Here is a 14,163-nt window from a genome sequence, read left to right on the forward strand (position 1 = left end):
CCGTTCATTCAACCGTTTGGAGGACAGCGATCGAGGTCTCAGTGTGTGCAAGGCTGCGTTTGCGGGTACAGCGGGCGGAGATGACGCTGCAGGTCTAGTGGGGAAGAACAGGTCATCAGGGGGTACCCAGGAAAGATGGGGAGGGGGTGCCCAGCTCCACCTATGGGAGGAAGGTGGGCTGCGGGGAGTGGAGTCTCCTCCGAGAAGCCCATCCTTTCCCGTGCTGCTTTGCAGTTTAGCATGGGGGCCTGCATCGGGCTCTGCACTCCCACGCTGGACACCAGAGATTCATGTGAATTTCCTGTGGGTCATGGCCAGAGCATCCTTTATTCTCTTTCCCGAGGGCGGGCTCTCTGTTCACCCTCTTCTGCCTCTGGGAGCCTCTGGACTCATTTCTTCCTTCCTGCGCTCCTCAGCGGGAAGTCTCCATCTCCTTCCTTCCTGTAGATTCCTCTTCTCCATGAGAAAGTTTTAAAGGCTTTTCCAATCCCCCAAAGCAAGTCTTTGAATTACCTTTAGTTTCAGGCCCTGATTTATGTGGGTTTGACAACAGGCTTAAAAAAAATTTTTTTTTTTGGTAAAATGCACATAAAATGTACCATTTGAGGTCTACAGTTCAGTGGCTTAAATCCATTTACACTATTGAGCAACCATCACCACCACCCATCTCCAGAACTCTTTCATTCCCAAGCTGAAACTGCACCCATTAGGCACTCACTCCCAATTCGGTCCTTCTCAGCCCCTGCAGCCACTGTTCTACTTCCTGTCGCTATGAATTTGACTCCTCTAGGTGTCTCATCTAAGCAGGATCATACAGTATGTGTCCTTTTGTGACTGGCTTATCACACTTAGCATCATGTCCTCAAGGTTCACCCCCATTGTAGGCTGAGTCAGAATTTCATGTATATATGCATGCATACACATTTTCTTTATCCATTCATGTGTCAGTGGACGTTTGGATTGTTTCTACCTTTAGAGACAGGTTTTTTTTGTTTGTTTGTTTGTTTTTGAGATGGAGTCTCGCTCTGTCACCTAGGCTGGAGCACAGTTGCACGATCTCCGCTCACTGCAACCTCCGCCTCCCAGGTTCAAGCAATTCTCCTGCCTTAGCACCCCCCTCCCCTCCTCCGAGTAGCTGGGATTACAGGTGCGCGCCACCACACCCAACTGATTTTTGTATTTTAGTAGAGATGGGGTTTCACATGTTGGCCAGGTTGGTCTCGAACTCCTGACCTCAGGTGATCCACCCGCCTCAGCCTCCCAGCATGCTGGGATTTCAGGCGTGAGTCAGCACGTGCTGTCTAGAGACAGGATTTCATGATCGAGTGAGTTTACCTGGATGCCTGCTACGTGCAAGGAAGGCATGCTTCTGAGAAAAAAAGATTCATTTTGCATTTTTCTTTTAGATTTTGAGAAAACCATACCATTTAGTTATAGAAAAGTATTTTTCTTTTGCAGCGTACTTTGGCTGACTTTGATAACACTTAGACTGTATTAGAGATAGATGATTGGGTCTGCCACCCTGAGGACAAGGGCCCAAGAGTGCTGCCACAACCTGCCTGTCTTTCTTTCTTGCTTGCTTATAAAAATAGAGATGACAGACGGGGCATGGTGGCTCATTCCTGTAATCCCAGCGCTTTGAGAGGCCGAGGCAGGCAGATCACGAGGTCAGGAAATCGAGATCATTGTGGCTAACATGGTGAAACCCCGTCTCTACTAAAAGTACAAAAAAAAAAAAAAATTAGCTGGGTGTGGGGGTGGGTGCCTGTAGTCCCAGCTACTCGGGAGGCTGAGGCAGCAGAATGGCGTGAACCCAGGAGGCAGAGCTTGCAGTGAGCCGAGATCGCGCCACTGTGCTCCAGCCTGGGCAACAGAACGAGACTCCATCTTAAAGATAAATAAATAAATAAATAAATAAATAAAACTCCATATTTTAAAAGCTCATTATAGTATTTAAGTAGCAGTGATGTTTGAATAGTCTTTTCATGCCTTCCATTTTACTGATTTCCTTGCGAATTTGAAATTTTGACTGTCTTAAGATAATTTAGCATACAGAATTGAGCTTTGCATTTTATTATTTTCCTGGTTTTAGAGGATAATTTGCTTACAGCTGTTGAGACCTCTGATCTCAATTGGTAATGAACTACAGTAGGTATGCTATGTGGATGAGCATGGGACAGATTTTAACATACAAGTTGCAAACCCAAACCAATGAAAGTTTCTATCACTTTTATGTCAGGCTGAGCTTTTAACTGATGATAATACCTGTCTGAGTATTCATTTTCTCAATCAAAATGGATTCTAATCAGTTTTGAAATCAGTTCTATTTGCTCTAAATAACATCAACTTGTTATTTTTTTATACTGACAGATACAAAGGCAGAGTTCAAATCAGCAATTCCCCATTGACAAAGTATTAAGGTAAAGTGGCAGTCTGCCATAAAGCTTTATATATATATATATATATATGTAAAAACCTATATATATACACACGTGTATGTAATATATAATATACATGATATATGTAATATGTTTATTATATATATAATGGGTTTTAAAACCTATTATATAAACTCTTTTGTTAATATATAAACCATTATTTAACCCTTTAAAAACCCTCTTACATATATATAATAAACCTTATATATGTAAAAACCTATATATATACATATATATGCTCATATATGCATACATATGCGTGCATATGAATCTTTTTTTTTTTTTTTTTTGAGGCAGAGTTTCTCTCTGTCACCCAGGCTGGAGTGCAGTGGCGTGATCTCAGCTCACTGCAACCTCCGCCTCCTAGGTTCAAGCAATTCTCTGCCTCAGCCTCCCCAGTAGCTGGGATTACAGGCGCCCACCTCCACGCCTGGCTAATTTTTTGTATTTTTAGTAGAGACAGGGTTTCACCATCTTGGCCAGGCTGATCTTGAACTTCTGACCTAGTGATCCACCCTCCTCGGCCTCCCAATGTGCTGGAATTACAGGCGTGAGCCACCGCGCCCTTCCCCATATGAATCTTTAAAATTGCAAATGTAATTCCCATTAGAATGTAAGCCCCACAGAGGAGGTCTTGTTCATTTTGTTCACGAGTGCACCCCGTGGGCTGGAATCACACATAAACTGGCACTCAGTATTTGTGGAATGAATGAATCCATGAGTGTGCAAAGGAGAAAGCACAAGTTGCTTTTCTGCTTAACCCCATGTGATGAATGGCACCACGTCCCACTAAGATCACTCTGCCCTTTCCCTTGCCAGGGTGTCTCATAATGTTCCCTGGGGGGGCTGCACTCTCCTATAATTTGTGTAATCAAACAGGCACATTTAGGTGATCCCCATTCCCCTGTATGACAAGCAATCCTGCAGTGCGCTCATACCTTTGTATAATGGTGCAGAAACTTTCACGGAATAAATGATGAGAAGTGGAGTTGTCACTGACCCACTTTTGGAAGTACTGTGCTGATGCATTCCTAATGAAGCTCCCTCAGAGTTCAGAACAACAGAATCTGAATCACTGTTGTTTTCAAACATCGGTTTTTGGTGGTACCATCAGCATCACCGTTATTAGGACTTTCAGGTAAAATGTGCAGTAAATGAATTGAATTTTGGCTGCTCTCTGCTCCCAAATCTGCATGGTATCTGATTTTGTATAGCCTGCGAGTGAAGGATGAGTTTACATTTTAAATGTTTGGGACCAAAAAAATCAAAAAGTTTTACGACATATGCAAATTATGTGAAATTCACATTTCTGTGTTCTTAAAAAAAAGTTTTATTGGAATTAGGCACCATGCCTAATTTCTTTTTTTTTTTTTTGAGACGGAGTCTCGTTCTGTCGCCCAGGCTAGAGTGCAGTGGCGCAATCTTGGCTCACTGTCAGCTCTGCCTCCTGGGTTCATGTCATTCTCCTGCCTCAGAGACAGGGTTTCACCGTGTTAGCCAGGATGGTCTTGATCCCCTCACCTCGTGATCCTCCCGCCTCGGCCTCCCAAAGTGCTGCAATTACAGGCGTGAGCCACTGCACCCGGCCATGCCTCACTAATTTTTAAAAAATATTTTTCATAGAGATGGAGTCTTGCTGTGTTGCCCAGGTTGTTCTCGAACTCCAGGGCTCAAGTGATCCTCCTGCCTCAGCCTCCCAAAGTCCTGGGATGAAGGTGGGAGCCACACGCACCTGGCCTGCTTACACATCATCTGTGGCTGCTTTCAAGCTACAATAGCAAAATTGAGTCCTTGTAGCCGGGCACGGCGGCTCACGCCTATAATCCCAGCACTTTGGGAGGCTGAGGCAGGTGGATCACTTGAGGTCAGTAGTTTGAGATCAGCCTGGCCAACATGATGAAACCCTGTCTCTACTTTATAGAAAAGTTAGCTGGGCGTGGTGGTGCATGCCTGTAATCCCAGCTACTCGGGAGGCTGAGGCAAGAAAATTGCAAGCCTGCTGGTGCTTGAACCTGGGAGGCAGAGGTTGCAGTGAGCCAAGATCGCACCACTGCACTCTAGCCTGGGTGACAGAGTGAGATGCTGTCTCAGTAAATAAATAAATAAATAAATAAAATTAAAAAAAATTGAGTCCTTGCATCAGAGTCTGTCTGGCCCCTTACACACCCCTGCCCTAGACCACTGTGTCCTCCCTGGCCACAGCAATGTTCTCATGATGTGCTATGGCCGCCACATCCTTAGCTCCAGCATCCTAGAGCAAGTTCCCTCCCACAAAGCCCTACACTTCAGTTCTCCCCTACCCCTGTCATCATTCTCTCCTTCACCCAAAACACCGCTCTCATCCCCTCACTGCTCTCAAATTGGGTGGGAGGAGAAAATAAAAACCTTTCATTTTGCAAGCAGGTGATACCTGGATGGCAAATGAATGGCAAAAGAAATTCAGACTAAGGTGTGAATGTCTAATAGACCCGGCCTTTGTTCTCCCACCCACCTAAGAGGTCCTGGCACGTTTCAAGGAGCTTGCTCATCCCCATTTTCTCATAGCTGGTCAGAGGGGAGTCTTTTTTAAAGGGGGCATAATCTTTGGGGGACTTCCCCAGTTTTCCCCCATGGAAGACTAGGAACCAATAACTGGGTACCATGTTATTTGTTCCTTCTTCATCTATAAAATATTTAAGGGAACAAAGCGCATATGTGGTTTACTCTGCCTGCTCTGCAAAAAGAGAACTCGGAGGAGTTGCTAATAAATGAAAATCTGACTTCCCTTGTCTCAGAGTTTGCTGATGCTTCCAAAATCATTTGAGTGAAAGACGGTTGATCAGTGTAGTCGGTGATTCATGTTCTGCTCACACGTGTCATGGGCAGAAGTGTTTCCATCACAGTTTTAAAATTCCAGGCAAGTTTGGTCATCTCCTCATGATCTTAGCATCTACTGTGAACATCGCAGGTTACTCTCTTGCCAGATCACTAAATTAGCAGACTGATTAAATAACACTGTTTCAAAATGCTAGTTTAGATATTATGGTTACAGCGTGCTTGAAAATCCTACCCTAAAGTGCAGTAAGATTGCCTCAAAAGTATAACCTGGGAGAAATAAGGCATTTTCTCCATCGCACATCAATTAAATATTTCCATCACTTCTCTACACACTTCTAACTCGCCTAAAATTGCTTGGAGGTTTGAAAATGAGCAACACAAGAAGACATTTCACAGTCTTAGTATTCCCTGGAATGAGTTCCCTTTTCTCTCCCTAAGAGCTACTGGCAGTTTTTATTTATTTATTTTGAGAAATATCAGCTTCTTTTTAGTTCTATTAAAGAGAAGTGAAAGAAAGCTTGCAGCTTTATTTATTTAATTTTTTTTTTTTTTTTAACTTTTTTGAGACAGTCTCGCTCTGTCACCCAGGCTGGAGTGCAGTTGCGTGATGTCAGCTTACTGCAACCTCCACCTCCTGGGTTCAGGTGATTCTCATGCCTCAACCTCCCAAGTAGCTGAGATTACAGGCACGCACCACCACGCCCGGTTAATTTCTTTGTAGTTTTAGTAGATACAGGTTTTCACCACGTTGGCCAGGCTGATCTCAAACTCCTGACTTCAGGTGATCCGTCTGCCTCAGCCTCCCAAAGTGCTGGGATTACAGGCGTGAGCTACCGTGCCTGGCCGCTTGCAGCTTTTAAGACCCTCTTTAAGCACTTAGAGTGCTGCCATGTTAGCCAGAAGGGAACTCACACATGTAAAGAATCCAAATTATCCCATCCAGGGGTATCACATATTGACTTTCTTTTCCCCAAGAATTTGTTGAGGTCTAATTTATATAGAGGGAAATGCACACGTTTCAGTGGACCGTCTGTTGACTTTTCACATTTGTGTACGCTGTGTGACTACCACCAGATCAGGCTGCACATCACCCAGCCAGCCTGCTGGTGCGCATATGCAGGGGAGATCCTCAGTGCCCCTCACCACCCCGGCGAAGCCACTGTCAACACAAAACAGAGGTCGCCTGCTCTTGAACTTCAAATAAATGGATTCATGCAGTCTGTGTTCTTTTGCATCTGTCTGGCCTCTTTCATTCAACGTAATGTTTTGGAGATACATTATATTGTTCTTTTTTTTTTTTTGGAAGGAGTCTCACTCTGTCTCCCAGGCTGGAGTGCAGTGGTGCAATCTCGGCTCACTGCAACCTCCACCTCCCGGGTTCAAGCGATTCTCCTGCCTCAGCCTCCCGAGTAGCTGGGATTACAGGCGCCCACCACCATGCTCAGCTAATTTTTGTATTTTTGGTAGGTACAGGGTTTCGCCATGTTGGCCAGGCTGCTCTCGAACTCCTGACCTCAAGTGATCTGCCCACCTCAGCCTCCCAAAGTGCTGGGATTACAGGCATGAGCCACTGCGCCAGGCCCAGTTCTATTCCGCTGTGTGCATCTTCCACTTGGTGTATCCATTTTCCTGCCTCATTGCTTTTAAGCCTGTTTGGTTTGCCTGTGCTGAAGTTGTTATGACATTACCAATACGCAAGAGTCAAGTAAAAGTTCCTAATGCTTTTCAGCCGGCTATACTGAATTTTCTATTTTAATAGAATTGCTATAGATCAGACCCTTGAGCCACACAGGGGTTAGGGGTGCCAACCCCTTGCATAGTCAAAAATTCACATATAACTTCTTTTTAGAAGACAGGGTCTTGCTCTGTCATCCAGGCTGGAGAGCAGTGGTGTGATCACAGCTCACTGTAGCCTTGAGCTCCTGGGCTCAATTTATTCTCCTGCCTCAGCCTCCCAAGAAACTGGGACTGTACAGGTGTGCACCACCATCAGTGGCTAATTTTTCTTATTTTTTGTGGAGATGAGGTCTCACCATGTTGCCTAGGCTGGACTTGAACTCCTGGCCTCAAACAATCCTCCTGCCTCGGCCTCCCAGAGGACGGGGATTACAGGTGTGAGCCACTGCATCTGGCCATGTATAACTTTTGACTCCTCCAGAACTTAACTACTAATAGCCTACTGTTGACTGGAAGCCTTACCAATGACAAATGGTCAATGAACACATATTTCATATGTTGTAGGTATTATATATTCTTATGATATACAGCCAGCTAGAGGAAAGAAAATGTTTCAAGATAATCATCAGGAAGAGAACATATATTTACTCTTCATTAAGGGAAGGTGGATCATCATCAAGGTCTTCATCCTCGTCTTCATATTGAGTAGGCTGAGGAGGAGGAGGAAGAGGAGGGGTTGGTCTTGCTATCTCAGGGGCAGCAGAGGTGGAAGAGATAGAGGAGGTGGAAGGGGAGGTGGGAGAGGCAAACACGCTAGGTGTAACTTTTTTGTGTTTTGTTTTGTTTTGAGACGGAGTCTCACTCTGTCACCCAGGCTGGAGTGCAGTGGTGTGATTTTGGCTCGCTGCAACCTCTGCCTCCTGGGCTTAAGCAATTCTCCTGCCTCAGCCTCCTGAATAGCTGGGATTACAGGCGTGCACCACTATGCCTGGCTAATTTTTTTTTTTTTTTTTTTTTTTTCAGTAGGGATGGGGTTTTGCCAAGTTGGTCAGGCTGGTCTCGAACTCCTGACCTAATGTGATCTGTCCGCCTCAGCCTCCCAACGTGCTGGGATTACAGGTGTAAGTCACCATGCCTGGCTCTGTGTAATATAACTTATATTGAAAAAGATTTTCTCAGTACTCTGGGAGGCCAATGTGGGTGGATAGCTTGAGGCCAGCAGTTTAAGACCAACCTGGGCAACATAGCAAGACCTCCATCTCTATTTGAAAAAGAGAAGAAAAGAAGAAGATCCACATGTAAGTGGACCTGCACAATTCCAACCTGTGTTGATCAAGGGTCGTGTGTTTGGGTACTACACATAGAGAAACAACATTTCTGTTTGTTCAAACACACTGGACTCCGGTCCCTCTTTCTGCAGGCCCAGATTCTCCATGGCAAGAGTGTGGGTAATGGAGGTTGACTGAGACCACACAGTGCGGGCCCCAGCACGGGGCACAGAGTGCGTGCAGCACGAGCTCAGGAAATGTTTGCTCCTTGTCCTTAATTAAGATTATATGGAGCTGGCCTCTTCAGAAGCCACAGTTCAAAAGCAAACCAAATGGTTTTCTTTAATAGGGGCAACTGCATGTAATCTGATTTTCATAATTATTCTCCAAATGTACAATGTATGCATAGCCCTGGCACGAGGCATATGTGGGGAGCATATTAAGAAGCAAAGGCGGCATTGATGGAGAAGGAGCTAAGTTCATATTTCTGCACTTCATTAAATTCTCTCTTTTCATTAAAAAGTGGCACTTTCCAATCTTGAAGTTAATATTTATGTTTGCTGCTCTGCAAAGTAATTTGGAAAGTAGTTTTAGTGAGATTGCCCCAGAGAGAAAAAGCTAGTTATGTAAATTCCACAGGAGCCAGGCCCGGAAGGAGGAAAGATTTTCCGGTTTGATCATTGTCCTTCCTCTCACCTTGAAAAGAAATACAACTTAGTCCACAGCCATCAAGCCAGTTCTTGATTGTCATCTGTAGCACATACAAGACAAAAAAATCATTACAACAGACACAACAATTTTTTTTTTTGAGACGGAATCTCACTCTGTTGCCCAGGCTGGAGTGAAGTGGTGTAATCTCAGCTCACTGCAACCTCCGCCCTCTGGGTTCAAGCAGTTCTCCCTCAGCATTCTGAGTAGCTGGGATTATAGGTGCCCGCCACCATGCCTGGCTAATTTTTGTATTTTTAGTAGAGATGGGGTTTCGCCATGTTGGCCAGGCTGGTCTCAAACTCCTGGCCTTAAATGATTGGCCTGCCTCAGCCTCCCAGACTGCTGGGATTACAGGCGCGAGCCACTGCGCCTGGCCCAGACACAACAATTAAAAAAAAAAAAGTTCTAACCTGCATTTAATAATGATACAGGAGATAGAAATTATTTAGACAGATAGGGTAAAAGAGTCCTTGACAAGATCTCTCTTCTAACAAAAAGCAGCCCCCAAAATTATTTTTTTCTAACAAAGAGCAGCCTGAAAAATCAAGCTGCAAACATAGATAAACATGCTGAAAACTTACATGGGTGAATGCAGACAGCTGTGCCAATAGAAAAGGGCTACCTGGGGCCAGGCGTACCCAACATGAAGATTCCATCTTTCCTTTTCTATTGTTACCACGTGTACAAAAAAGAAACGAACAACATGACACTGGCCAGACAGAGAATCCATCTACATAATACATAGGATTGGAGCTGGGCACGGTGATTCATGCCTGTAATCCCAGCAATTTGGGAGGCCGGGGCGGGCAGATCACCTGAGGTCAGGAGTTTGAGACCAGCCTGGCCAACATGGTGAAAGCCCATCTCTACTAAAAATACAGAAATTAGCTGTGGGTGATGATGCACGCCTGTAGTCCCAGCTAGTTGGGAGGTTGAAGCAGGATAATCATTTGAACCCAGGAGACAAAGGTTGCAGTGAGCCAAGATTGTGCCACTGCACTCTAGTCTGGGCAACAAGAGCAAAACGCTGTCTCACAAAAAAAAAAAAAAAAAAAGATTAGGGTGCAGACAGCCAACTTTTGACACCTTATACAAATGATACACCTAGCTCTAACCAGTTTTTCACGCCTTATACAAATGGCACACCTGGTCCAACCAATTGTTTGTGCCCTATGCAAATCAGACACCACCTTCTCAAACGAATCTGTAAAATCCCCTGACATTTCACCATGGAACCAACAACCCATTTTTTCAGGATCTCTCTCTGGGCAGAGAGCTCTTCTTTTTCTTTTTCTTTTTCTTTTTTTTTTTTTTTTTGAGATGGAGTCTTGCTCTGTCACCTAGGCTGGAGTGCAGTGGCGCGATCTCGGCTCACTGCAAGCTCCACCTCCCGGGTTCACGCCATTCACCTGCCTCAGCCTCCCGAGTAGCTGGGACTACAGGCGCCTGCCACCAGGCCCAGCTAATTTTTGTATTTTTAGTAGAGATGGGGTTTCACCGTGTTAGCCAGGATGGTCTCGATCTCCTGACCTCGTGATCCGCCCGCCTCGGCCTCCCAAAGTGCTGGGATTATAGGCATGAGCCACTGTGCCCGGCCTAGCTCTTCTCTTTCACCTATTAACTTCCACTCTAAACCTCACTCTCTGTGTGTCCACGTCTTAGTTTTCTGTGGCTGTGAGACAATGAATCTCGTGTATCACCCCAGACAAATGAGGCCACTTCAATAAGACATCATCCTATCCAAGTATAAACACAAAATTCACTTATGTTTCATATACACCTTGTACACAGAGTCTGAAGTTAATTTTATACAATATTTTAAAGAATTTTGTGCGTGAAACAAAGTTTATGTACAAGAGATATCACAGCTGAAGGGGGCTGGAAGGGTCTTTTTTCCCCTGGGGCTGCTGAATAAACTGTGTGTTATGTGCCTGGTGTTTCATCTGTAACCTGTCAGGTGAGGTCAGGTGTGGAATTTTCCACTTTTGTCATCATGTCAGTGCTCAGAAATGTTCAGATTTTGAACCATTTCATTAGGGATGTTCAACCTGTGGCTGTTTTTACTTCCCCATTTCATTTCATTTTATTTATTTTTTTTTTTGAGATGGAGTTTCACTCTTCTTGTCCAGGCTGGAGTACAATGGCATGATCTCAGCTCATTGCAACCTCTGCCTCCTGGGTTCAAGTGATTCTTCTGCCTCAGCCTCCCGAGTAGCTGGTATTACAAGTGTGCACTGCCATGTCCAGCTAATTTTGTATTTTTATTAGAGATGGAGTTTCGCCATGTTGGCCAGGCTGGTCTCGAACTCCTGACCTCTGGTGATCCGCCCGCCTCAGCCTCCCAAAGTGCTGGGATTACAGGCGTGGGCCACTGCGCCTGGCCAACTTCCCCATTTGAGATGTGAGAGGTAATCCACCCTAACCATAAATTAGTTTTTCATAGTGTTAAATAAGAAATAAATCATCTTAGTCTCTAGACAAAGAAGTGCAAGGAAAATTGAGTGAATGAATGCAGTGCTTTGGGTCTGAGAATGCAAAAGGTGAACGATGATAAACTTTAGCAAGAAGGCCCTATTTACATGGGATTTCTTAGTAGCGAGTACCACGCTTCCATTTAACATAGGATTCCATCTGTATACAAATTAGGTCTATAAAATGCCAGGAACCCTCCAGTAATGCAAAGCCCAAGCCAGTTCCTCTTACAACTAAGCACCACTTGGTTGTCACTAGTTCTGCTTGAAATATGGGGCCACTGTTCTTTCATACTGTAATGGCATATTCAGACTGTCTCTGCCATGTTCAAATGACCAATAACCAAATGAAAATTGTAAATTCTGTGTGTTCACTGGCAAGCTGGAACCACTGATGAAAGCTTCAAAAATCCATTATTTCCTGGGCATTCACCAGACCCCCCATAGAAGCATCTCTGTGTCTTCAGCCTCTGGACCTCGGCTTTTGCCCATTCACATCCCCCATGAGGATGGCTCTTGTCCATTTTCTCTCCCAGTTGGTGTTTCTTCTCCCCTTGCTCTCTCCTGGTTAGAGGCTCTTCACTGGGGGTCCGTGGGGTGCCAAGGGCAGTGGGGGTGTCAGGGGGCCTTCCAAAGCAGGCTATTGTTTCAGAATGATGTTGCATGTCACATGTCACACATGTGACATTGTGTGTGCTTCTCCAGACTAGAGGGTCTGTCCCATGCACCAGATTCTCAAAGAGGCCAGAGACCCCTGCCCTAGATGACAGTCTCACCCCAGGATCCAGAGAGTACCCAGATCTCTGTTCAGTCCTGCTGTGTCACAATCCCACTGAGATGTCAATAACCACATTCTCGGCCAGGCACAGTGGCTCACACCTATACTCCCAGCACTTTGGGAGGCTGAGGCAGGTGGATCACCTGAGGTCAGGAGTTTGAGACCAGCCTGGCCAACATGGTGAAACCCTGTCTCTACTAAAAATACAAAAATTAGCTGGGTTTGGTGGTGGGCACCTGTAATCCCAGCTACTTGGGAGGCTGAGGCAGGAGAATCACTTGAACCCAGGAGGCGGAGGTTGCAGTGAGCTGAGGTCTTGCCATTGCACTCCAGCCTGGGTGACAAGAGTGAAACTCCATGTCAAACAAACAAACAAACAAACAAAAAACTAACCACATGCTCGATGTTTCCGTGTCTTCCCTGCTGGTTAGTGACATCCAAGGCAGGCCACATGAGTAAGAACCCTCTGAGATCTTCCACCCTTCACTTCCCTAACCTGGAATCCAGTCATTCTCCAGGTTTTGGGACTCCCAACTCCAAATGTTCATTCCTCTCTGTTCCCCCCTTCACTGTGCCACTGCCTGGATGTGTAGCCTCAGCACCCCTTTTGTCAAATTGGTCTCTGGCTCTGGGGTTTCCTCGCTCCGTCCTCCACACTTGGTCAGTTCTCTCAATGGCCACCTCCTTCCTTGCACAAGATCAAGTGCAGACTCCTGACCTGGGTGCTGGAGGGCAGTCCTTTCCATCGCCCCCGTTCTCCTCACCCAGGTTCTCTGGCCACATGGGCGGGTTTGCCATGGTTATGGTTGACTCGTGCGCTGCCCCCATCTTGGTCCATTTGCATTGCAATAAAGGAACACCTGGAGCTGGTAATTTTTTATTTTTATTATTTGTTTATTTAGAGACGAAGTCTCGCTCTTGTCCCCCAGGCTGGAGTGCAATGGCATGATCTCGGCTCACTGCAACCTCCGCCTCCGGGTTCAAGCAATTCTCCTGCCTCAGCCTCCCCAGTAGCTGGGATTATAGGTGCCTGCCACCACACCCGGCTAATTTTTGTATTTTTAGTAGAGACAGGGTTCCACCATGTTGGCCAGGCTGGTCTCAAACTCCTGACCTCAGGTGATCTGCCCGCCTTGGCCTCCCAAAGTGCTGGGATTACAGATGTGAGCCACCACGCCTGGCCTATTTTTATTTTTATTTTTTTGAGATGGAGTCTTGCTCTGTTGCCCAGGCTGGAGTGCAATGGCATGATCTTGGCTCACTGTAACCTCTGCCTGCCGGGTTCAGGTGATTCTCCTGCCTCAGCCTCCCGAATAGCTGGGATTACAGGCATGCATCATGACACCCAGCTAATTTTTGTATTTTTAGTAGAGACAGGGTTTCGCCATGTTGGCCAGTCTAGCCTCAAACTCCTGGTATCAGGTGGACCGCTGGCCTCGGCTTCTCAAAGTGCTGGGATTACAGGCATGAGCCACCGTGCCCGGCTGAAGCTGGTAATTAATAAAGAAAAGGGGTTTTCTCGCTCACGGCTCTGCAGGCTGCACAAGCAGCATGGCACAGCATCTGCATTGGTGAGGGCCGCAGGCTGCTTCTCCTGGCAAAGGGAGCAGTGGAGCCACATGTGCGGAGATTACAGGGCAAGAGAGGAAGCAAGAAAGTGCGGGGGACGACCAGCTCTCAAGGGAGCTAACACAGCGAAAACTCACTCATTACTATGAGGATGGCACAAAACCATCCATGAGGGATCCTCCCCAGGACCCACACACCCCCCACCAGGCCCTACCCCCAACACGGGATCGAATTTCAATACGGGGTTTGGATATTTGGAGTCAAATATCCAATACATAGCACTCCCAAAAGATGCTGAAATCCTAATCCCCAGTACTGTGACTAGGACATTATTTGGAGATAGGGTTGTATGGAAAAATCAAACTGCCTTTCCTCTTCTCTCACACCACAAGAGTCAACACAGAGGACTTCTGTGATGAACGGGCTGGGGATTT

This window comes from Pongo pygmaeus, chromosome 23 (assembly GCF_028885625.2).
Source record: "Pongo pygmaeus isolate AG05252 chromosome 23, NHGRI_mPonPyg2-v2.0_pri, whole genome shotgun sequence".
Taxonomy (NCBI): Eukaryota; Metazoa; Chordata; class Mammalia; order Primates; family Hominidae; genus Pongo; species Pongo pygmaeus.